We start from the raw sequence: 27,121 nt of genomic DNA, 5'->3' as shown, positions 1-27,121 counted from the left end.
GAATGAATCTGTGGAACTCATGTAAATGGCAAAATGTTAGTCCAAAAAATAATGCGACAAAGGTATTATTGGACTACCATGAATAGGGACTGCCATGAATACGTGAAAAGATGCCCTAAGTGTCAAATTTATGCCAATTTACAACATGTTCCTCCATCTTTGCTCTACACCTACACATCACCATGGCCATTCTCTACATGGGGAATTGACATAATTGGCAAAATCACTCCCCAGGGACAGGAGGCCACGAATTTATTCTAGTAGCAATTGATTACTTTACAAAGTGGGTCGAAGCGCAATCATACGCTAAACTCACTGCAAAACATGTAACACTCTTTATCGAGAGAAATATCATTTGTCGATATGGAGTCCCGCATGAAATGATAAGTGACAATGGAACTCACTTTCAAGCCGAATGTGAAGAATTGCTACATAAATATGGTATCCAACATCATCATTCGTCCCCTTATAGACCTCAAGCAAACGGAGCAGTTGAGGCAGCCAATAAGAATTTAAAGACTATCATCGAGAAAATGACAGAAAATATAAGGATTGGCCTGACAAGCTCCACTTCGCACTATGGGGTTATCGCACGTCAATCCGTACGTCAACAGGAAATACACCATTTTCTTTGGTATATGGAATGGATGCCGTACAACCTGTCAAACTAGAAATACCATCTCTACGCATTGCGCTAGAGAGTAAACTTGATGAAGTTGAATGGACTAGGGCACGATATGAAGAATTGATCCTACTCGACGAAAAACGATTAGAAGCTCTACATCACACTCAATGCTATCAAGCTCGTATGGCTAGACATTTTAATAAGAAGGTCAAGACAAGAAATATCAAAGTAGGAGATTTGGTATTAAAAGCACTAAGGAAAAATGTTTTAGATCCAAGGGGAAAGTTTAGACCTAATTGGTCTGGCCCCTACATTGTCAAAACAATCCTGTCAGGTGGTGCAGCAAAATTAAATGATATGAATGGCAATGAATTCTCAAACATGACCAATCTTGACCAACTTAAAAAATACTACCCATAATTACTTGAGTAGGACACTCAAGAGAGCTACGTTCGGCTTGATTCCTTAGGAAAGGATACGTAGGCAACCCTTTACAGGTGCGGCCACTTTATTATTCGACATCACCGCGTTCCAGAATCAACTAAAAGTCAACAAAAAGTCGGAAAATTATTGGCGTCGCAGAACAGAGTCTGGCGCCAGCCACAAGCCATTAGTGCCAGCCGATGGTATTGGCGCCTGGCGCCAGATCTCAATCGCTGGCGCCAATCTGCAGTTACTGGCGCCAATTCAACAATAAAATCTGGGCGAATTTCGGTGTTTTTTAGAAAATTTTCGACTTCCGTACTCGAAGAATTTCTGAAAAAATAATTTTTTTTTATTTTCATTGCTTTAATGATATAAATTTAAAGTAACAATTTAATTGAAAGCTGAAATTTCATTAATAAAATAAAATTACATTGTTAATGGAATTTAAATAAGGCTGAAATAAATTAACTTTAAATAAAAATTAACAATCTAATAAATCTAAAGCTAAGTAATGTTTTAATCTTTTTTCTCCTTTTTATCTCTTTTCCAATTCTTTTCTGTTTCCTCCTCTTCATCCATTACTTTATCTAGTAGGCATCCTTTAGAGGACCTACATTCAATTTTGAAATTTCATCCTAGGCATCGTAGGTGTTTTGAATTCAATTCTTGCACCTAAGCGTTCTTTAGCAGGTGTCACCCTGTCACCTAGACGATTATTCACATCGGTTCTACCCTGATCAATTGAAGATTTCTTCAGCAACCACTTCTTTACATCATTAGGTAAAGAAGGGGGAACCTTTTGGGTAATCACTTCCCATAAAGGTCTAGCGCTCCAGTAAGTGTCGAATCTATCTACTTCTTGAGATACGGGATACTCATAGGGAGGACGAAGATCCCCGGAAGGAATATTTTGAAGCAAGCCGTATTGTCTTTTTACCCTGCAGGGATAATAATATGTTACACGAGACAAGCTTGGGAGACGGCAGAAAGGTTGCTTGTTAACACCAACCATCCTTTCTATTTTCCACCATGGGATGACCCACTTGATAGCAAAATCACGTGATTCAAAGACTTTTCTCCACCCATGGCGCCCAATTTTAGGGATGCGCTTCTTCCTTCTCACGAAGCAAGTGGGAGTATATTTTTCAATGTCGTCCGGAGGGCTAATTAATCCTAGCCTCTCCATTAGCCACATCTGTAAAAAAAATTGCAATGCAAATAAATTATTATTACAATACAAAAATATATTTTTTGATTTCTGTAATTAAAAATATTATTTTTCTACCTGTAATAAAATTGGAGAGCCGCGAAGAGGCGCTTTTGGGTCCCTTTTCAGTTCATCTAGACTAATCATAGTCTCTCCAACTATCAATGGCATTGGATTTCTCCCTGATTCAATTTGTTCTAGTACATTGGTTATAATTGATTGACCCTCGTTATTTTTACCACTACTAAGAAGCAATTGATTGAGCATGCAAAATAAGAACGCCCTTCTTCTATATATATGAAAAGATTCAGAAAGAGGTTTATCAAAATAATAGCGTGTAAATTCTTTCAAGTTAACTATATTGCCATCTACTATTTTTTATAAATCCCTTTCCTTCAAATTAAAGAAGCGCTCAAAATCCTTATAGTAATATGCATCTACTCTAGGGATTACTACCAAGTCTATTGCAGGGAAGCCTAAGATAGCACCAAATTCCTCTGGCAAAGGGCTAATTTCATCATACCCTATTTTAAAAACAATGTGTATCGATATTCCAAAATTCTAAAGCGGTATGAATGAAGTCTATGTCTAAATCTACCCCTTTGATGCCATATATTCCCCCCAAGTGAAATAAATCTAATTCTTTTCTTTCTCTAGCATTAAGAGATCGACACCATTCATGAGTGTATTGGGTGAAAGTTTTAGTGGCTAAAGACATGATTATTATCTTTTCTAAAGAGGAGAATAATTTTTTTGCTGGAATTATGAGAAGAATCGGCTGAGCAGGGGGCTATTTATGTACAAATTGCGAAGAATTTTAATCAGAATGAAATACGGAGTCAGCGTCAATTGGCGTCAAAGCCCCGACATTGGCGTCACCCTCCAGTTCTTGGCGCCACACGCTAAGTGTAGTGCCTGGTGCCACGCGCCACAGTCTGGCGCCAGCTGGCGCCAAGTCAGCAGGGAAGTCGCGCGTGCTCAGTTTGCGTTTTTATATTAATCTTGAGTCGATTAATGACTTTATGGCCCCGTTTAATTTTTTCTAAATATTTTTTTTCTATCTTTTTTCTTAATTAATTGAATATAGCAATTATTTTTAATTATTTTTATTTCTTTTTTTGGATTTGATTTTAATTTTCAAAAAAAGCAGCTTTCTTTTTCCGTTTGCATTTTTTTATTTTTATTTTTGGGGGAGAGAGTCGGATAATATCCTCCATCAATAATAAAAATGACGGAATTTTTGCGCAAAAATTGTAATCACTTCTCTTGCACACACTAACATACACTAACATAATAATAAACAATCAAATAAATTTATGATAACATAAAATACAAAGTGTCTAAATAATGAGTCAAAGGCAAAAATTCTATAAAAAAAGTCAAAATAAAATACATATACAGAAACAGACTACGGCGCCGGAGGACGTAGGCCCATCATGCCATAAATCTGCGTCGTCCGAGGAGTCACCTCTCCACCGGCTCCAGCCTCAGCACCAGCTCCAGTCTCCGTAAGAGGAGGAAGACTCAAGACAGGACCGCTCCAGCCAAGATCAACCTGAGGCTGAGACCGTGGAGGCTGCTGCGATGACGAGCCAACCTCGTACATCCCACCACCTCTGAAAGCTGAGGTAGCCTCTCCTACCGGTGCAGCAGGAGCACCCTCAGAGGAAGATCCCGAGCCCTCAGCAACGTCGGCTTGAGCAGCCTCGGAACGACCACCTCTACCTCCTGACGAAGTACGACGACGTCTCGAGCTAGACCTCGCCGGATCTCTCCGCCCCTCAGGCCTCGTATGGGTGTGAGAAGCAATCGGCTGACCCTGTAAAAAGAATTAAATCAGAAACAAGGTAAAACTGAAGCCATAATGTAGAAATAATAAGTGAAGAAAGGTTACCTCTCGCACAACGTCGTCCTGACGACAGGTAGCCGTGTTCTTCATCCGGACGAGCTGGCTCCGGAAGGCATCTATGCATCGTGCCATAGCCGAAAACACCTCGCGTGAGAACTGTCAGAAAAATAAGTCAGTGAAAATACATGATAACTGAATACAAAATTCTGAATTAAAACTAGGCTTACACTAGTCTGGTGGCGAGGAATCGACCGCTACACGAAGCGCTCGCCCTCGGGAGCCGGAGAAATCATCTCCTCGATCGGCCCGTATATCCCCTGGTAGTGAATGGACATACGGGGCGGCACAAACTTAGTGGGACCATCCTGATAAAACAGAAAGAAATTAGTAAGGTATTACTTGGGGGCTACTTAGCGAAAAATAAAAGCTAAGGATCTTACCCTCACATCCTCAGCCGGTACAGGGGCTGGAGCTAATAAAGGTAGTAGCTCCTCAGCGTAACACCGCCCAAGGATCACATGGGACCGCCAGAGGGAACCAGATCCCTCAGCCATGCTCGACAGCTGTCCCTCGTCGAACATATGACGTGGTGGAGGAGCAGGAACGACGAAAACATCAAAAGAGTGTTGTCTAGCAACTCTCTCTCTTAAATATACAACCGCTCTGTAGGTCCCCAGAAAATAGCGACGCTCAGCAGAGCACTGTGCGGCTAATCCAGGGACTGTCCAACCGCCCCACGGTCGGTATACTACCTTATGTCCCTATAAAAAGCACCAATCAGGTAAGAACATGTCTAAAACACCGCAGAAGAGCAAGATAAACACTAGAAGTCGTACCGAGATAATCCGACTCCGGACACGTGCAGTAGACATGTCCACATGGTTGCCGCCCAAGAGGCGCTCACCGGATATCCCCTCGGCGATGATCTCGTCGGCGCGGCGGAAGGAAAGTACTCGTAGAACCAGATCTACAAGAAGTTAAAAGCGTGAGTAAATGCTAACTAACATGTAGGGCTAAACTTTATAGGGAATAATGTTTACCTCTACGACCTTCCAGAAAGCAGACAAAGCGACGTTCGTCCTAAAGGACCGGTGACGATACGAGTCCCTCAGCGCACGAACGAAATCAGTGTAGGCCAAGCTGGCCCAGTTATAGGTCCTGATCCGCTGGAGATCACGGACAACAGGGAGGTAGTAAAGCAATGCCCTACTACCCCTGTCAGGGGAGAATGTCCCTGACAACAACATCAGCACAAAGATGCACACCCGCTGCTCTCGGGTGGTCGCATCATCATCAAGAGCCGCTACCAGCGTCGAGCGGCGAATCCCTCTAGCACTGAACTGACTCGTCTCGACCTTAGCTCGGGCCCGAATAGCAATTGGCCCCAACAACTCCTCGACCTCTGGAGAAAAGACGTCGATCCCACCGTCGAACGGCAGCGGCACAGAAGTAAACTCCAGTCCTGTGATGAGACTGAAGTCTGTAGGGGTGACCATCATCTCGCCCCAGGGAAAATGGAAGGTGTTGGTGGTGTCCCAAAAGAACTCCACCAAAGCGCGTACTACGTGGTGACCCCTGCTGGAGGCGACCATAACCTCGGAGGTCTCGAACAGAGCAACTAGCCCGCAGGACTCCCATATGAGTCTCGTCTCGCGGTCTCTGGCGATGTGCATCCTATACAAATCGCCTAGACCATCACAGCCGGAGCCGTGACGTCGTGTCCTCCCAAGCCCGGTCCCCCGTCTCACCCTCTCAGAAATGTGGTGGACAGGGGCAAAGAACAAAGTCTGCTCGTCCCACTCCGGGAGCCAACCAAGCGAAAAGGACGGCGTGGCGTCGTCCTCCGCGGGCCCATGCTCCCGTCTAGTGTTTCGGGACCGTGAACCTAAGCCTCGTTGTCTAGCCATGCTACATTGTGCAGAATCATCATAAATTAAGGTTCTATAGTATCTAAGCCTAACCGCATGATACTATGTTCGCAAAATACGGAGTACGTAGTACTAAAATAGAGCATAAATTCAAATTGAGCATGACAACATTTTTCAAGCAATCAAACAGTTTCTTGAAATATTATAGTGGTTATTGTGACAAATTGAACAAGAATTGCTAGCAAAAACGTCAAGAACAAACCACATTGTTCTGCACGACCTTAAGGGGTCCAACAATGGCAGATTGCTCATTTCTTCACCAAATTGAGTCAAACAAGTCTCAAATTACTCCCAAGGAAATATAAAAACATAAACAAGCAATTTCATGGCATAAAACTTGATAAACAAAGCAAATTGAGCATTATAAATTTCGAATTTTCATGAAATTCGTGAATAAACATGCCAAGAATTCATAAAAACCGGTGTGAGTTTGAGGAAAACGTACATAGATCGATAAAGTAGATGAAAAGAGCTTTGATTTTGAGCGAATTCAGTTGAGAAACGAGTGAGAAATGATCAATTGAAGCTTTCGGTTTCTTCGAGCAGCGTTCGCGACGAACCAGGGCAAGAAATGAAACGAAAACGGGAATTTAAAGAGAATCCCGTGCTGGCGCCAGTACTTAGGCATTGGCGTCACAAAATGGGCTTGGCGCCTGGCGCCAACTCCAGCGCCTGGCGCTAATTCAAATTTCTAGCGCTGATGGATTTTCAGCGACGCCAAAGCAGCCAGCCACCTGTTGGGGTTGTGCTAGCCTTCTGCAATATATTTTTGGGTTCCTTGGTATGCTAGTTAGCCCCTCTAAGAAATTTGACATGATTAAGTAATCGGTTTGATTGCACCAAGTGATCGACCTGATAAAAAGATCGTCTCACTTAGCTTAAAGCGCCTAAGCATTGGCTCATTGGCAAAAGGCACCGACATATAGGTTCAAGAGCAAAGAGCACCGACATACAGGTTCAAAGCAAAAGAGCGCCGACGTACAGGCATAGCAAAGGCAAAGTTCAGGCGAACTTTTAAAGATCGACAGGCGTGGATCTTCGGTAATTTCGTTTGGAAAATTATCGCATCAAATGAGGATGACTTCAAGAGAAAATATCTTCGGCATCATTCCCTAGCTTGCGGAAAGTTGCCACAAACAACTGAAGGTAATTTCAGGGCGAAGTTGTCTTCGATCATAGTCCCTTCGGCATGGAAGATGATTATAATGCGGATGAGAATTATTTCGAGAGAAATAATTTTCGATAGTGTTCCCTTGGACGTGGGATATTATCAATGCGGATGGGGATTGTTTCGAGAGGAATAATCTTCGATGATGTTCCCTTGGACGTGGAATGTTATCACAGCGGGGAGGATAGTTTCAGGCGAAGCAATCTTCTAATTTGGAAGCAGTTACAGGCGTAGCGGTTTTCAAGCAGGATGGAATTCTCTAGCTTGTAGGAGGTCATCAAAACAACAGTACAACAATCGGTTACTTTCAGAGACGTGTGCTCGACGGTGCAGGATATGCGTTTCTTAACTCTTTTATCTGTTTAACTAACGCTAGTTTGCAGGTATCGGCGTTATAAGATTGATTTAGGATTGCAGAACGTTCTGAATCATTCTCCGTCCCTATCGATACTTTGACTTTTGTTTTCGAAACTTGCGTTTCTCCAAACTCAGTCAAAGTGGGGGCTTCTGTAGACACCCATTTGTGTCTCCCCAAAACCAAACCCGGTGATGACTACCTTTCACGTTGAATCATAATCGAATGAAACGAAGTGTGGAAAGGTCTAGTGTTGCGGAAAGTTTTATTTCTTTTCTCTTCTCCTTGTTTTTGAAAACTTTATTTTAAGAAAACAGCCAATACAGTTTGGTTGGTCCATGATATGGGTCCAATTGTGGTGTAGTTGGATGGGGCTTGCAAAGACCTTTCCAACGATATATTATAAGCCCAATTCCGATGAATATTGAGGAAGTTATGGCCAATTTACTAAATTGGGCCCGGTTTGAGCTTTATGTACGGCCCAATGATGTAGGGGATGGCCTAATATAATTTATCATTCCTAATGCAATTAGGAATGGTTTTAGTCTCCTAGAATCTTTAGAGATTATTTCCATTCCTAATTCAATTAGGACTTTTCAGAGTTTTAATCAAGATCAAATAGCATTTTCGAAGAAATTATATTATTTTATCATCCAGTACGGGAAATTTATCAGATTTTCGAAAACGCGTTGAAATCCAGTTTGGCGTCCAACCCCAGGCCTTGGCGCCAGGCGCTAGCCACTGTTTCTGGCGCCAGCTAGCCAGGGTTGGCGCCAATCCTGTTTTGCGATCTTCAGACACTGTTTTGTTAAATTATCTTTTTTGGATGATTTTCTCTATAAATATCGTATCAAAAACTCCGTTTTAATTCATCAATTCTCTTCATTCACAGGTTTTCATTCACCAATCACCATTCATCTAATTCTCTTCATTCGCAATTCATTCATCATTCTTCATCTCTCATTCATCAATTCTCAATAATATTAATTCTTTAGCATTCTTTTCTTTTTTCAATTCTTTCTTGCTTTTTCATACAAAATTTCGCATTCACGAGATCTAGATACACCTAGCCATATTCGAAGTTGCCTTCGCCCTAGACGTGAAAGGTTTTAATTTCTGAGGGTTTGGTCCCAAATCTCTCTTTCAATTATTTAATTTAATTGTTTGATTATTATTTTCCTTGAAGTTACTAACGTGTGTATTTTGTTATTAGAAAGAGGTACGAGGCATCCAAGTAAGTACTTTAATGGTTTAATTGATATTATGATGTTTAGATTGTTATTTTGATTCCTAGTATCATGTTAGGATGTTTTCCTTAATTTGATGTTTATGGTGACAACAATAAATTCCTAGTATCATGTCTGGGGTAATTTTAATATCGAGTATGATTAAAAGTACGATGCTTCCTATATTCTTCCTAATATTTATGATTGTTAGTATCATGTTAGGGCTAAAGATTTGATTATTATTGTTTAGTGACATGCTAGGGTTTGTTATTAATCTTGTTAGTATCATGCCTAGGATCTTGCTATGCTTTAACATGATTATGATTCTTATTAATTATGATTCTTATTATTAATGATGTTGATTATTTATTTATGTTGTTTGACACATATTATTTTATATTGTTATTGCTTGATCGCCTTTATTGCATGTTTAAAGGGAATTGGTATTTGCAACCACGCTTAATAAGATAATTAATAATCTTGTTAGGTTAATTATGATTATAAATTCAAGTGATCGCCAATAATAGTTTATGTGTGCATTAATATTCAACCAACATAGATTAAACAGGTTTAGGGTTAATTCTATTGATTGTATGTTAGTCAGAAAGCGCACATGAATACGAGCAGAATAAAGAAGAGGCCTATTATTAGGGCAAGTTCAATCTCTTTTAGGTTGGATTTGTACCATCATCCCCGAACCCTATTTTGGTTCATGACCTTATGGAGTTGACGATCTCTTGGATCGTTAAGGGGTGTAACCTTCACCTCGTGAACGATTTACAAGTTCCTTAAAAACTTGTTGGCGACTCTTTTGCTCTATCTTCTTCCCTTTTGGACGCCACCGTACTTTAGTGTATGATCACAGTGGGGTTCAAGCTAGTGGGATTTTAAAGGCTTGAAACTATTCCCTACAAATGGGCAACTTGATCCCAAAAGTCACATGAATGCGTACGCCCTTAATCAATGCGGACGGTAAAGGTAAGGTACCCTGTGAAACTCACATAATGGGGCAAGGGCATACCTAGGCATTCCAGCCCAGTCGAGCATGAAAATTTTAAGTTGAGATCACACTTGGAATTTTCTGAGTGCGTCCAAGCGATAGTTTCAACGGACAAACTCACATAAAGCCAATTGAACGACCAATTAACGTGTTGATTCGGCGTACCACCTAGTCCAAGGGCAATCATTATTATGATTTGATTAACTTGGTAGAAGTCATACCACCTAAAGTATAAATTCTACCAAGCCAATCAAACCACCCAAAGTATGGACTAGGCGAACGCCGAATAAAGGGGCATACCCCCCAATTGTACGAAGATACAATAACATGAAAAGTACGTGTACGAAAATGCAAAAACCATGCAAAAACTTGTTAAGTATAAAATGGAAAAAGTATGAAACAAAAATTGGAAGCCAAATTAATAAAAGGGCCGCTCAAAAGGCGGTAAAATATCTTACATAAAAACCGCTCGAAAAGGCGGTTAAAAAAATAAAAAAAAATATACATAAATAGAGCTTAAAAGAAGAGAAAGCTGAAAGTCAGGGGGCGGCTGGGGTTGAAGCTGAAACAGGGACTGGGATGGGATCTTGAGAAGCTGCAGGAGAGGCGTCCTCAGCTGGCACCTCTTTGCTCTCCGCTTCACCATCATGGCCGGCCGCCACTTGATTTTCCTCATCCTCTGAGGTTGTTGGTGTGGCGTCCAGCTCAGGAGAAGGCTGGCCAGCCTTCTAAGCTTCTTCCCTGAGGCAGACGAAGTTGAGGCGCTTAGTGAAGCGCTCATGAAAATAAGCGGCCTCCCCATCTTCCACCATGAGCTCGAACGCTTCGAAGAAGAAACTCTTCAGCCTATCCTCAGCGTTTTGCTCAATGCGGACGACCTCGTCTGCGCTAGGGGCCCGAGGCGTCTTCAGCTGGAGAGTCAAGTCCTCAACAGACTTCTTCAAGGTCTCCACCTCGGCCCTAAGTGCATCCGCCTCGTCCAGTGATTCTTTCAAATGCTTCTGGGCCAAGGACACCTCACTTCTGAGCTTCTCTGAAGCCTCAAATCCCTCCTTCCAGCATTGGCCGTCCAGGAGGGCCTGATCCCTCTCCTGCCTCATAGTGTCCCTGGCTAAGGCCTCCTGTTCGAGGGACTTACCCAGTTTCACCAGATCCTCCGCCTGCTGCGTTGCCTTGTCGGACAGCGCATTGATTTGGGTATCAAAATATCGGCGCTGGACGGCCACTTCCCCAGTAACAGCATCCTGGGCCTTCTGGACGTTTTCCCAGGCGCGCTTCAGCTTTTCATTTTCTTTCTCTTTCCATTCAAGGAAGGCGGTCAGCCGTAAGAAAAGCTGCGCCCAAGAAAAACAGGGTAAATGTGTAAGTAAAGTAAGAGTGAAAAATTGACTAAGTGCATTTGAGGGGAAAAGTTACCTCAGCGCTGCAATTGATCATGGGGCCGAGGAAGCCCTCATGTATTCCCCGCAACTTGTCTCGCTGCTCAGCTAGGACGGCCCGGGCCATGGCCTCCCGCAAAGCCTTCCTGTCCGCACCTGTAAGGGACTGGCCGGGCAGCTTCATTTGTAGCTCCTCTGCAATGTCTGTAGGCGGGCGCAAAGAGTTTAATGTAAGCTCAATAAAAAAAATAATAAAATAAAATAAATAAAATAAAATAAAATCCAAAGTTATTAGAACTGACCGTCAGAGAAGCTTGGAGGAGTAGGAAGGTTGAAAGTGAATGGCGGGGGCGGCGCAGGCTCATCACCCTCTTCCCTCGTCCGGCCAGGCTGATCGCCGGCCAACTGATTGGCATCAAGCCAATCAGATTCATTGACTCTTTGGACGGGCGGAGTCACTTCTGGCCCGGTCGGTTTTGCCGGGGTCGACTTACCCCTATCGTCTGATTTCTCGGACCCAACATAACCCGGCATGGCGGCCGGATCTATGGACTTGGAGGCCCCGCTATCGCTCAGCCGGGGTTGTTCTCCTTTAGACCGTTTTGGGACAGTCCGCGACGTTGTCTTGGCCGCAGAAGTGGAAGTGGTCTTGGACGCGACCGTCTTCATTTGTTTGGACGCCTTGCCGTCTTGATCCGTCTTGGACGCAGGAGACGAATGCTTCCGTTTAGACTTGGGGGTTGGAGTGGCCAGCTGTAGAGACAAAAGTTAGAAAAAGAAAGCAAGATAATATAATAGGCCGAGCCTAGTTAGGAAGAAGATCTCTTCCGTAATGCATACATGGACGTAAGGAAGAAAGCTAGATGGGTTTACTTACTCCTTTAGTTTGCTCGTACAGTCTCTGGCGAGCCTTGTACCGAGCCAAGTCAATTTCGGACATGTTGACCTCCCCTTTTTGCTCTTTATCCAGCATCTTGTACGCCTCAGCTGAAAGAGGAAGAAAAAGAGTTAGAAAATTCTTCAATATCAAATAATATGTGTAAGTGTAAGAATATGTGTCCATGCGTCCACCTTGGGGCAGGTTCTTGTACAGGCCATAGGCGGACATAAAGGTGGGATCCCGCAGCCAGCTGGATAAAGGGACCCAGTTACTTGGAACGCGCTCAGTTTTGCCGTTCTTTTTCACCCGCTTGACTTTGAAATATTCAAGCTGGTGCTCCTGGCTGGGGTGGACGGGTGGCTTATCGGGCTTGAGATCCCCACGTCCAAGTTGAATTGGCTCAGCATTGAACCGATTCATCCGCAAGTTAAATTCGACGTCCTTAGTTTTGATGCGGTAGAATCGGTGCTTCCAGTCACGCCACTTGGAGACGCGGTCCATCACCACCATGTAATCTCTAGTGGTGCTCAAGATGAGCCAGTCGTCCGTATCCGCGTCCAGCCTAGTCAGTGAGTGCATCTCACAGAAAACTGCAAAGTCTGGCTCGAAGCCCTTGCAGATGCACGTCACCAGGTATCCAAAAATGTTCAACCAGCTGTTTGGCATCAGCTGGAAGAGAGCTATATCATACTTGTCCAAGATTGTGCGGACGAAAGGATGGAGGGGGAAGCGCAGTCTAACGTCTAAGGCCGCCCTGTAGACGCTGAAGGATCTTTGGCGCGACCTCTCTTCTTCCCAGGCGGCCAAAGCGCGGGACTTCCTTGGAGGCTGGATCTCAAATCCTTCCCCAAGGAGGAGGAATGCCTTGTATTCCTCAAAGTTGTGGTTCAGGTAGCCCAAGGTCGTGCTACCCACCATACAGGCGTACGGATCCTTGAAGTTGTCAATGTTGGAAACATCCTCCTTGGCCGCCTCTTTGCCCTCTACAGCCGCCGCTCCACCCTCGGCCGCATTCTCAGCTTCGCCCTCTTCTCGTTGAGAAGCGCTCCCAAACTCGGAAGATAACACTTTGTCAAGGTCGGCTGCCTCCGCCGAGCTGCAGCTCCTAGAACTATGGCCGCCTCGGGGGGAGATAATGTCTTCAAGTGGCCGTTTGCCCTTATCTTTGGCACCGGCCGCCTGACTCCCAATAGGAGGAGCTCTGCGAGGGGGCAGGTCGGACGGTTCATTAAGTGAAATCCCCGTTCTTGGTCTGTCCGACCTGCCATATCGGAGATAGAGTTCTGAGGGAGTGAGGACGGACGCATCAGCGTCCGCTCGAGAAGAGGCAGGAGGCCCCTCACAGAGTAGCAACTCGGCCCCATCCATGACCGAGCTGGCATATTGGGGGAACATCAACCCCGGAGTTTGCCCGGATGTTCCCCCCATTAAAAGAGAGCCTTGAGTTCTTTGGCGCTCTTTAAATGAGGAAGTTACTTCCACGGCCGAGCAATGAGTGCCCATGGAAGCGGTCGTAGGAGTGGTGGAAGGAGTCTCTACGTTAACATTGTTTGAGTCATAAGGAGGCCTAGGGTTTACCAGACTTCCGTCTGGATTTCTGGCCGCATGACGATAGTACGTTTGCATCGTCCGTGCCATGTTCGACTGCAGGGACAGAGAAGTATGGATGGATGTGAGTTGGTACACACTAGAAATGGACCCACTCCATGAAGGAGACAACTCGTCTCCGTCCACTCTAGACTCCTCAGCCCCAGGCAAACGGCCAGCCTCATGAGGAGAAACGGACGAAGCCGAGTGTTGAGCCATCTTTTAAATAAACAAAGAAGTAAAAAGACAAGGAAAAGAAAAAGAGGCGGCCTACCTCTGTACGTGTTGAAAACTTGGAAACCTTGAAGATTGATCGGAAAGCTCAACCAATGTCACCGGAAAACTCAAACGCGCGGCAGAGCTCTTGAAGATTCAAAGGAAAAAACACTTTCTCTCTCTAGAAGCTCTGACTTCTCTCTAGAAAATGTAAAGTTCCAAAGTGCCAAAATGAAGTCAAACCCCTTGTATATATAGGAAAATTTTATGGGGGTAAGATAGTAAATTCAACTTTCCCGCCTAACTTAGCTGAACGGTTACAATTTGAAAAAAGTGACTTAGAATTTGGAAGGACAAGGAGCAACTCCGTTAAATTAGACGGAAAGGACGACCTAATAAACGGCGCGTCCAAGGGAAAGTTGGCAGAACTAAAGCTCTCTCCGAAATGGCAAGACGGTCACAAAAATCGACGGCCCAGTCTCGTCCGCGCCGCTTGAATAGACAGGCGTTCGCCCTAAAAATGTCAGGCGGACAGAAAGTTGACAAAACTCCAATACATCTGTACGCGCCAAGGCTATTAGAGGTCAGAGGAGCCGGCCTGTAAGCATACGAGCCATCCCCTCTGAGGGGCAAATGTTGAGGGTAAAAATACCTCGTATACGTGGACCAATCCCATAGTGACACGTGGCCCAGTTATAGGGTGACACATGTCACCACGGGAAGATGCCACGCAATCCAGAGTCTTTAAGGTCTCAGGACAATCCCATAGTTACACGTGGCCCAGTTATAGGGTGACACGTGTCACCACGGGAAGATGCCATGTGTTTAGGTAATATGATCCTTCTTTAAAATCAGCACGTCAAAAAGCCCTAACAACGTCAGGGCCCAAATCCCGAGAGATGACAATGAAAGCCGCAAACCGGCGCCTCCAGAGTGGCACGTGGCATTCGCTGATTGCGCAGCCAATCACGTCACGCAAATCTAGGGTATAAACCCTAGAGAGGGGCACGAGTCCCACCCCTATAAATACTCCAATCATTTATGATGGGAGGGATGGAGACAATTGAAAAACAACAGAGCATTAAATAGCTCCAACTTCTCTCTACTTTCTCTCTCTAACCTTTTTCCGTTCTGATCACTGACTTGATCGTCGGAGGCGAATATTCCGTTGATCGGAATATTCGTTGTTTTGCAGGTGGGACCGACTCGTTGCCAGCAGAGCGTGACCAGTATCCCCGGAAATCCAAAAAAACCCGAAACAGGCTTTTCTTGCAAATACGATGCTATCTCTCCCCTTCTTACTGAGTTGTATGCCTTGAATGACGGTCTCTCGATTGCTGATGATCTAAGGGTTAAGAAAGTGATCGTGGAAACTGACGCCAAGGTACTTAGGGATATGCTCATGACAGCAGGTCCTAATCCTCACCACGTGTAGACACCCATTTGTGTCTCCCCAAAACCAAACCCGGTGATGAGTACCTTTCACGTCAAATCATAATCGAATGAAACGAAAGTGTGGAAAAGTCTAGTGTTGCGGAAAGCTTTTATTTTCTTTTCTCTTCTTTCTATTTTCGAAAATCCACTCTATTTTATGAAAACGACCATTCCAGTTTAGTTTGGTCCATAATAAGGGTCCAATAATGGTATATTTGGATGTGGCTTGAAAAGACCTTTCCAACGATATATTATAAGCCCAATTCCGATGGATAATGAGGAAGTTATGGCCAAAATACAAAACTGGGCCCAAACCGGATTTTACCTACGACCCAATGATCACGAGGAGGGTCCAAAGGTTTAATCCTATTCCTAAACTAATTAGGATTGATTAGAATCTTCTATAAGTTTCTAAAATATCTTAATTATCCTTTTTTGAAAAGATAAGATTAAGGAATTTGATTTAAATATAAACTTTCCTTTTTTATAAAACTTTCCTTTTTTAAAGTCCTAATTCTATTCAGATTTAAACATGTTCAAAGACAATCAGATATTATTTTCGTGCCTCATATTTTTTATCCAAATTTTATATGTTTGGATAGATCTTGAAATTATCTTTCCAATGATATATTATAACAATAATTCCGAGCTATAACGGAAAAGATATGAATAAGATATCAAACTCTATCCAAAACTGACACCATCTCACTATTTCGTTCATATCTTTTATTCTACAACATATTTTAATCTGATTTTAATTGGGTTAGAAAGTAGACTTCAAGATCTTTCCAACGACATCTTATTCTGATTTCTAGATCAAAAGATATGATAAAAACAAAATCCGCAAAAACTGTTGTCTATGAGTTTTATTTCGATTCGAATTTGGATTCTTTTCTTAATTCTTCGACCCTCTTTTTTCCTATAAATAGAGGTCATATCTCCCCTTTTTCAATCACCAACTCTCATCAAGATTTTCTTGATTATTCTCTCTCTCTCTCTCTCTTTTTCTAAACAAGCCTTTTCTCAAATACAAAATTTCCGCATTCGCAAGACTTAGATACACCTAGCCATATTCGAAGTTGTCTTCGCCCTAGACGTGAAAGGTTTTAATTTCTGAGGGTTTGGTCCCAAATCTCTATTTCAATTATTTAATTTAATTTCTTTGATTATTTATTTTCCTTGAAGTTACTAACGTGTGTATTTTGTTATTAGAAAGAGGTACGAGGCATCCAAGTAAGTACTTTAATTGATTAATTGATTTATGATGTAGAAATCATGTTTATATTGTTATTATGATATTCCTAGTATCATGCCTAAGGTATTTTTAATATTAAATATGATTCCTGTTATGCTTCCTATTTTCTTCCTAATATTTATGATTGTTAGTATCATGTTAGGGCTAAAGATTTGATTTTTATTGCTTAGTGACATGCTAGGGTTTGTTATTAATCTTGTTAGTATCATGCCTAGGATCTTGCTATTTTTATTATGCTTTAATATGATGATTATTATTAATTATGATGGATATTATTATTATTAATGATGTTGATTATTTACTATGTTGCTTGACACATATTATTTATTGTTATTGCTTGATCACCTTTATTGCATGTTTAAAGGGAATTTGTACTTGTAACCGCGCTTAATAAGATAATTAATAATCTTGTTAGGGTTAATTGTGATTATAATTCAAGTGATCACCAATAATAGTTTATTTGTGCATTAATATTCAACCAACATAGATTAAACAGGTTTAGGGTTAACCTATTGATTGCATGTTAGTCAGAAAGCGCACATGAATACGAGCAGAATAAAGTAGAAGCATATTATTAGGGCAGGTTCAATCTCTTTTAGGTTGGATTTGTACCATCATCCCCGAACCCTATTTTGGTTCATGACCTTATGGAGTTGACGATCTCTTGGATCGTTAAGGGGTGTAACCTTCACCTCGTGAACGGTTTACAAGTTCCTTAAAAACTTGTTGGCAACTCTTTTGCTCTATCTTCTTCCCTTTTGGACGCCACCGTACTTTAGTGTATGATCATAGTGGGGTTCAAGCTAGTGGGATTTTTAAAGGCTTGAAACTATTCCCTACACCACGAGTTAGCTGCAACAGTATGTGATGTTGCTACTGTTCTTTCCAAGTTTGAAGTAGATGTGGTGACTCATATCCCAAGAGAGGCTAATGAATTAGCTCATCGCCTTGCTGTTTTTGGAAGAGAGATGGCGGTTGGATACAAAACACACTACTTGGTTCCTGATTGCGTTTCTGAATTGTATGAAGCAGAAAAGGAGAGTGTTGCAGAGGCAACAGCTGATCACTAGTCATGTGGGTGTTCTTCTCTTAGTCTTGGATTGTCTATAGCTTTTGGGTTGGAAGTATGGTTAAAAATAACTGTTATTTAAATTTTTTGGTGGCTGGAAGTTTTTTGGTTCACTACTGTTGTACATATAGCTCCTTGTTTTAGCTTTAATTCGGATGTATTTATAGCCTGTTGCATAGGCGTCTTTTGCTGCATTATCGATCTTCATTGTAATTATGGGATGCTCATTGTAAATATTAAGGCTATAGCCTTTTAATCTATATATCTACTAATTATGTTAAAAAAAAAAACAATCAACTACATATAAAATTTAGGATTACTTTCTCTCGTGCTACATGTCAATTGATTTTGGTTGTTGTAGCTTTCTTTCAACTTGTAGATAGTCTAATTTCTCACCCTTTTAAGTTTACCATTCTCTCACCAACTGTTACTCTCGTGAAGAGAATATTCAAGTACCCACAAGTGAACAAAATGAAACTTACACACATCATATATGTAGCTTACAAATGTAGGAAGTATATCACAACCTCATAATAGTACATAGTGCATCTCTCTAGCTAGTCTATACTAAGTATATCAATAACCATTTAAGCACGAGTTGAGCAAAAACTAACAACCACTTTTCAAGAACTTCTTAAGCATTAGTATCATGAAGCTAAGCTAAACCCTTTGTGAGTTGTGACGATGTTTGTGGCCTAACAAAGTAACAAGAGATCCACCAATGCATAGGTTGTGTAACATGTCTAGCTAGGAAGGAGATATCAAGTAAAGGAGTGATGTGACATTAGGGCGTCCCAAATAAAGTATATGGAGGCCCTATGCAATTAAAAATAAATGGGTCCTCCTTCAATGTATTATACAATAAAAGATTAATTGTAATTTTTCAACAATCACCATTACTAGCAATTAGCAAATTGTGGATGATATATCTAGTTTGTTAAAGCTTTTAAGGGTTGATACCCAAAGTATAAGATCAAACCCATTAGTTAAGAAAATAGGATTATATCGAACTTGAAACTGCTTGAAAAAAATACTCCTTTATTTGACCATTGAGTTATACGCTAATATTCTCAAACATAACAACTAATTTCCTTATATTTAAAAACTTATTTAAGGCCCTAGTAATTTATGAGCCTTGTGCAGTTGCTCACCCTGCTAAGGGCCAGGCCTGTGTAACACAACATTGTCACAACTTGGATATGAAAGGTTTTCCCACTAGATGGCACGCACCATAAGACATGATTACAACGTAAATGAATGGTTCATGAACATTAACGAATCATACGAGAAGTTGTTCGAGTTATACCTATTCACAAAGCAAACTTTAGAATTTGTTCGAATCCACTTAACATAAAGTTGTTGAAACCAGATCTGGCCGACCTGATTCAAACCCAATCCAAAAAAAAAAAAAAATCGATTCAAATTTGGACTTGCTAGACACTAAAAAAAAGCATGACTCAATTTTGAAATAAATCCGACCCAACTTGACTTAACTCGACGTCACCCAACCTAACTTGAACATATGAATTAACACCTTTAGTCAACATAAACGAGCTATACAGAGTAACCAACCTAGTTCACTAGTAGTTCGTGAGCCTATTGGCATATTCTCATTGACTGAAATGAGCTGAGTTGAACTGAACTTATTATATCTAAATTGAACTGAACTGAAATGAATATTTTATGAGAGTAGGAAATTAAGAACTAAACTGAATTTAATAGAGCTAAACTAAAATGAAAATAATCTGACAAGAATAGGGCTTAACTCGTTTCCTTAATAATCACTAGAAATAAGCTTTGGGCCAATTGGTTAAAACCACAAAGTGAACTAAAAGAGCAAAAAATAGGCTCAGGTCTATAATACCCATTTCACATTCAATCTTCACATCCCAATCAAAATTCAATCTTTGACCTAGGGTTACAATCTAAATTCGATCCCCAATTTCTCTCTCTCCTCTCTTTCTCTCTCATCGAACAACAATGGCGTTCCGTAGATTCATCAACGAGCTTCGAGGTGTCACAGTGAAGGAAGTTCCCGACAAGGTGAAGCCTATGCTATCTTTCTCCTACCTCAAGGAATCATTCACCAAAGGAATCGACAGTTATCATGCTAAATACATCGAGACTGATTCAATCATGCCTCTTTATCATGTTTGCTTTGGTGGTATGGCCTTCTCTTACCTTGTTGCTCTTCCCGAGGAACGCCGTCATCTTGAGCATGCCCAGAAACATGGTCATTGATCTCCCTCCTTTTTCAGGTAATTAGGTTTTCATTGTTTCAAATTGATTCTAATTGATTGAATTTGGAGCTGGTTAAATTGATTGGATCGCGATTTTGATCTTGAAATTATTGGGTTTTATGTTTTAGGGTTTGGTGATTTGGGATTTTGATGAAATGTGGCTTTTGATTGATTGATTTGTACTCACTTTTTGGGTTATAATGTTGAATTCTGAGTTTTTTTAGTTGAAATTGGATAACTTTGAATTTGGTAATTGGTGTGCCTTTTCCTTTTAATGCTTAAGGCCTGTAATGATTCGAGTTACCACAATCACTCCATTTTAGGTGAAATGGTGGTCATTGTTAACTTGAATTTCGTTCATTTCTTTATTGGTTTGGTTTGAATCTTTGAGGGTGTGGGTAGGATTTCCTCGTCTCGCTGAGAAGAAAGTCTGATGAGTAAAATGATTTGTCAGGCTGATGCTGCCTTTGTCTAGAAATATGTATCTGGTGTTTCAAGTTAACAGCTATGATACCAAGTTTTGTATTCTGTCATGAGCAAAGAGTTAAGACGCTTATTGAGGCATCTTTTTACGAAGATGCAAAGGAGCTAGATGGACGAGGAAGTAATTTGGTACTTCCAAATGGTGCTTTGTGATGTTTGGTGACAGCCTTTTTGACATTATGAACAATGATAGGAATTTAAGGGTTGCTACATATTGCCCTTCAGAAAATGTGTGAAGGGCAGAGATGTCTCAAACTCACGATGCAACTAACTAGATTCTGATTATGAGTGTGAATTTCATCCATTTTGGAGAGCTGCAGTTGATTATGCCTTATGCTAACCATAATATTTCGCTACTTATGTATGGTTTGTGAAACTAGGTGAACTATGAAGATATCTGTGATTATGTGAATATTGAAGTAGATGCAAGGGGGATTGGGGCAGGGCGAGGAAGTAGTTTGGTGCTTGGAAATGGTGTTTTGTTCTCGAGGAAGTATTTGGTTTAGCCCTTTTTTACATTATGAACTGATGATAGGATTTTATGGGTTGCTTCATTTTCCTGTATAGGAAATGTGCTATGCCTACAGTCGATCTTGCATTGACTATTTATGTATGATGTGTAATACTAGGTAGTAAAATTATGAAGATGTCTATGATTATGTGGATATTGTAGTAGATGCAAGGGGGATAGGGGGGCAAAGCAATGGTAGTCTGGTGCTTGGGGATGGTGTACTGTGCTCGAGGGAGTATTTGGTGATAACAATTTTTAATTATGAACGGGTGATAGGATTTTATGGGTTTCTACTTTTTACCGTATAGGAAATGTGCTTAATTAATTAGATTCTGATTATGAGTATGCATTCATCCATTTTGGAGAGAGATCTTGCCATATGTGAACCAGAATGTTTGGCTACTTATCTATGATGTTTGATACTAGGTAGTAAAGTCATGAAGATATCTATGATTATGTGGATATTGAAATAGATGCAGGGGTGGAGTAATGAAGTAATAGAATGGAGTTTTGTGTTTGAGGAAGTAGATATCCATGATTTATGCTTTTTCTCAAATGCATAGTTTGCTGATTATCGATGTATGATAAATGCTGTAGTACCACTTAATGTTTTAAATAGCATTTCAATAGTGTCCATGAAGAACCATTGTTTTCTTGATTTAAATTTAATTGGTACAATGATTACAGAAGTACTGAAACAACCTAGCTAATTCTCTTCTAGTTGTATGTGCATGTGTGTCTACTTGTGTCCTCTATATAGATATGCAGGGGAAGTTAGTATATGAGGTTGGGCAGGTGTGTTTACACTGTGACTATTATTGAACTTTGTATCTTGTAGCTTATTTTGGGTTGGATTCTGCATGTTTTTGAGTGTAATAAACTAGCATAGGGGCAAGGGACACTTTTGGTTATGCAAATTAGTCAAATTAGATTTTTTTTTTTTTTTTTATTTTTTTTTATTTTTTTTTTTTTGGGGGGGGGGGGGTTGAAGAGAAGAGAAAAAGAAAGTCAGAGTGTATACATACAGGCTATTAGGAAGAAAGGATGATGTAAGCTTTAGTTGGTTGAGTTTACTTAACTTTTCTTAGCATGGGGAGTTTGCTGCCACTAAATAGATTTTATTGGATTTATGGCTTTGGAGTTCTTGCATCGTTACCAACATTTGAACAATAAATGGAGGAAATAATGAGGACATGCTTTGAGAACCTTTTAAAAAAATGTCTTGGAAAAATACTCTGTACCCAAATTATATTTTGATTAATGGGAGCTTGAAGAGGAGGACCACCAAGTCACGGTGTTACTCAAGACTCAAAACAACTACCACCTTTTTCATTGGATGAAGGATCTCTCCTGGTGGTGGCGATTTCTCATCCCGAGGTGGAGAGTGAGTGATTAAAGAGGTTGAGCAAGCATTTTAGGCAAATATGTCAGTGGTTATGCCTGTGACAGCCAAATATGTTTGTGGTTATACAAAGTTACATAATGAAATTCTACTGTTGACGGGTCGAGGGGATCTCGATTGTGGTACAGTAGGTAGGAGTCTAGTTGTTTTGCAGATGTTGAGCATTTTTGAGAGAGGTGATGCTGATGGCATCTGTCTGGTGGCCTTTTTGCCTGCAGTAGCTATGGTGGTAGTGTGGCATCTCTTATCAGATGAGTTTAGAGGTTGCAGATAATGCGTTGGTGAAGATGGTGGCTTTATAAACTCTATATTTGGTGGTGTGGTGGAGGTATTTAGGGTTGTTCAGAGCGTGGTCTAGACTGCAAACCTAACTGTTTTTTACCGCACCTAAACCAGTAACCAAGGTTTGGTCAAAATTCTAAGCCACAACATAATTTTGAAACCGCACCACAATTTTTAAACTGTAAACTGCACCGAACCGTATTTTGCGGTCAGTTTGGTCTTGGAAAATTCCAAACCGAACTGCGGACATTCCTAGAGGTATCCAGAACCACAAGAGGGTTTTCATTCAACCCAAGTTTGAGAGAGGAAAAAGGGTGTAGGGTAGGACGATATCCTGGTTGTGTGGCTCCTTGGGGGAAGCACTTTTGGTTATGCAGATTAGTCAATTAGAGCAGAGAATTTAATAGAGAGAAAGGAGGTTAGAATGTATCAGGGAGTGTCTAGCTACTTGAAAGACTCATAATGTGAACCTTATTTGATGAATTAATTGCATTAAATTATAATCTACTATCCCAACTTAACTTCTTCCTTATTACTAATAGATTCACTAATTTTATTAGAGACAATCTGACAACCCTATTTATGCAGTCTTTGGGGGATGGAGAGAATAACGAACTGAAATGCTGGCTGGTGTGTTCTTTGAATGGGGTTGGTGAAAGCTTTACTTTATGTTGCAAGTTACAGTTATTTTAAGAGGTATCTTTGAAAAATAACAAATCAAGCTAATAAAAGCTGACCTGCTTAGTTTAATGATGACCTATGTGATGAAATTTAAGTAAATATCCAACTTGACTTGGGTGTTTTAATCAATTTAATGCAAACTTGAACTCTACCCTTCATAGATAACCAAAATCAATAACTCTCAAGTCCAACTGAAAGAGGCAGATCCTTAAACATCCTCTCTCGGTTCATTTATGACACATTCTATATCCTACAAAGTATAATTTAGAGCTATGGAATTGTGTTGCACAAAGTCATAAGTAGATTTATCTTTCATTTATAGGATTTTATTTTGACGTTGGAGTTGATCCCTTATAGTGGATTGTTCTATGGGTGGATGTGTTACTTCAGCTCATGTTCTTGTTTCTTTTTTTACTTTGTTAATACTCTCTTACTCCCTTTTGTAAGTTTGGTGGATGACTTGGGCACATGACTGAATATTTGTATCTTGGAAGTTGGAAGAGCTATTGTTTTGGGTATCCATTATAATTTGTAAGTAAGCTTTGCTTACAACTATCATGTGGGTCAGTCAACAATGATTTGGTTGTGGCTTATCATTTACACTGTATACTGTTTTGTAATGAAAATGATCTGAAGATGGTTATGTTTTTTGGAGGTTATATTTCCTCTTGATTTCATTTGATTGCTGTTTTGGGGTAATTGCTTTCGAAGTGCATTTATTGATATTTCTTGTGAGCATGGGTTGCCCTTTGCTCGACTTTCTTTCCATATGAATGTTCTCTTACCAGATCTGTTTTTTCATGTATGTAGGTTGAAGTTGCTGCATGTTTGGGAGGTTGTTGGAGTCCGTCAAGTTGTTTTGTTGCTTTTGCCTGTTGAATTTGTAGAGTGCTTCACAGCATTAACCAAAAAAATAATAATTTTTGGGAACATATTGATGGGTGAGGTTGATATTGTAAACCTCTGAAAATCAATTGAATCTCTGTTCTACATGTTGAAAATTAATTTTTCCAGTTTTGTGGAAATGTAGCGTTTTTACTGCATGGGTAATTATCCTTTTTTGCTATGCTGTTTACTGCAGTGCACTTATCCTTCTAATGCCTGTTGTAACTCTCTAAAGAACCTGTTTCTTACCACAGCGTGGTCATATGCATCATGTCACATAATCAAGTTTAATAGTTAGAAGCTGGACATAAGTGTGATGAATTGATGATTAATTGATTATTGTATACCTGAAGTAGAAGTGTAAAACGTTGGCTGGTCTAAACCGAGCTAAAAAAACAGGTGTAAAACGTTGGTTGGTCTAAACCCAGCTAAAAAAACATTCAAAAATAAGGGAGCATCTTAAATACTGCTCCATTTTTATATTAGATGATCCATTTCATTTCGATATGTTTGCTAATGTATACTTTCTCATGCAAATATCTTTGGTTACATATTAGCAAAAATTATACTCTGTAAATTTTTTGATATTTAAAAAGTAAATGTTGAGATGAATTTAACAAGATTTCATATGACTTTTTTTTCAACACAAAACCATAAAACGAAGTCAAAGCAAGTTATGTGAATAGTGTACAAAATTAAACTGTGTTATCTAATTTTAAATGGAAGAAATAACTTGTTAGAACAAAAATTAAGTCAGCACGCTGCACGCTATATACATGATATAAATGACAAAAATCAATTAATAATACGTTAGAAAAAATAGCTATATCAGTTTATCAATACCATTTCCCAAATATTTAAACTAAGAATAAAAAATGCCTTAAAATTACTTCAAATTTTGAGGTTGAGGATTGAGTTTTGTGAAATGGGTTCAATTTCATGATAATATGATATAGAGCCTAACATCATTTGTATTCTACGCGTTAATCAATGTGAAGATTTTGACAAGGACGTTATAGCTTTCCTTTCTTTCACAATGAAGTTTATAACTAAAAACTAATTTAGATTAAAGACCAAGGGCATATTTATGTCATCTTAATAGTTAAGATAAGTTGAGACATTTTCCCCCTCAAAATCTTCTGATAGAATTGTAGCTGATTTTAGAAAATTTTAAATAAGTTCATACAAAATAAACTCAAATAAGTTAAAATAAATACAAAATATAAGATTAAAAGGAGCTCAAATAAGGTTTTTTTTTAAATAATTTATTTTAATAATCTAAATAAGTTCAAATAAGTTAGGCTCTGTTTAATTCATGTAATATTATCTGAATTGCTGATGTCAATCCTCCAGAGAGGCAGATACCATACAAGATGAGAACTAAAAGGGGCCTACATTTGTGAGGGGCACGTGCCCTGCGTTAGGTCAAATAGGATAAGGTGCTTAAAGTCGACTCTATGCTTAAGCTTGGCACGAGCACTTAAAATGCCATTAATTTAGAGGACTTCCCTTCATTCGATCCATATTTGAGGATGCAGTGCTATTTGTATTTATTCTAATATTCTAATTCAACTGGCCTAACTACTTGCATGCACCCCACTATGCAGCAATGTTGAGATCTTGGTGTCATTCAGAATCTTCTACTTCTAAATTCTTGTTACAATTTGGCTAATTTCAATTGAAAAATTTATAAATTTCTTCTTATTTGAATTTTCTACGAAATTTTATCAAATTTATATAATTCATTAGTTGACCGTTATCATTTTAATTATAAGTAGGTCAATTACTGATTAAATACAATGTAGTTGAAAAAAAATTAGGCTTTGACATAAGCATAAATTTGTACTCTGTATATTTATTGAGAATGAGATCAAAATAGTTAATACTTTTTCCTGTTTGTGATTTTCAAAGCATGATTAAAAGACATTATGTACATTTTTCCCATATTAACTTAACAAGATCCAATTTATATGCGTTTAATTTTAGAAGGGTACATTCATAGAATCGAACAAAAATTATCTAATAACCCTGAACTCAATCAACATGAAGTACGGTAAGGCTTAACCATTTTCATATATTTTATATAAGTATCTTATAAAGCAATTAACTTTCAAAAAATTATCTAATAACCGTGAACTCAATAAATACTGGTATAAAGTACGTTAAGGTTTAACCATTTTTATACATTTTATACAAATAACCATTTTTATACATTTTATACAAATAAAAATATTCTTTAATCTTGTTTGTCAAAAAAAAAAAAAAAAAGTATTCTTTAATCTTATCAACATTTTAATACATTATAATAACTCTTAAATCATTTAACTAAGGGAGGAGTTGACACTCTTAAAGTCAATGATTGAACATCATCCTTCAACGTCTTCTTTATTAATTAAATTAGCATCAAATTTATTCGATAAAGACATAAGATGCTAGAGAGTAGTTATTGTACATACTTATCTTAAATACTCCAATTTGACAAGTGTATATTTTATATTTATTTTAATTTTACAGTATAAAATTATAGTATACAGTTATCCTTAAGATGTGATACCAACAAAAATGATTAAGCACTATAAAAAATAATTACTCCACAAGCTTTCACAAGAAATGCACAAGCTCATTACAAGCATAATAATATAATCATGGATTATAAAATTTATATGTAAAGTTATACTTTGTTTAAAATAAGATTAATGATGATTAGTTTTAATAACGGCGTAAGAATTCACGAGCCAAGCAGGTTTAATCGTCACTCTTTATTTTTAATTACTTTTTACAATCCAAATACATTCATAAACATTATTAAATTAAACCACCTATATATATAATCGATCTAATGACTAAATTACCATATTATTGTCATACATTGCATCTTATCAAAGTAAATAAACCCAAGAAAAAACTTTATTAAAAAAATGTTGGCAATGTCTCCTTTGTTATGCCCTACTAATTTAGGATGGGAGTATCCCTTAGAATTAGACACAAACCAAGATTTTGATAATTTCGATTTTGATATTGATTCTATGTTTC

The 27,121-nt window shown here is 39.4% G+C and overlaps 1 long non-coding RNA gene across 1 annotated transcript; it reads left to right on the top strand.

Annotated features, from left to right (window-relative positions):
• The first annotated feature begins 19,452 nt into the window (after positions 1–19,452).
• On the top strand, positions 19,453–24,294 carry LOC110710542. The gene is made up of 2 exons (XR_002509173.1): positions 19,453–19,862; positions 24,014–24,294. It is a non-coding gene; the product is annotated as an uncharacterized LOC110710542 (long non-coding RNA).
• Positions 24,295–27,121: the final 2,827 nt, after the last annotated feature.

Source organism: Chenopodium quinoa, unplaced genomic scaffold (assembly GCF_001683475.1).
Source record: "Chenopodium quinoa cultivar QQ74 unplaced genomic scaffold, ASM168347v1, whole genome shotgun sequence".
NCBI classification, from domain to species: Eukaryota; Viridiplantae; Streptophyta; class Magnoliopsida; order Caryophyllales; family Amaranthaceae; genus Chenopodium; species Chenopodium quinoa.
Note: the sequence above shows the minus strand (reverse complement) of the source record. Positions and strands in the feature narration are given on the sequence as shown.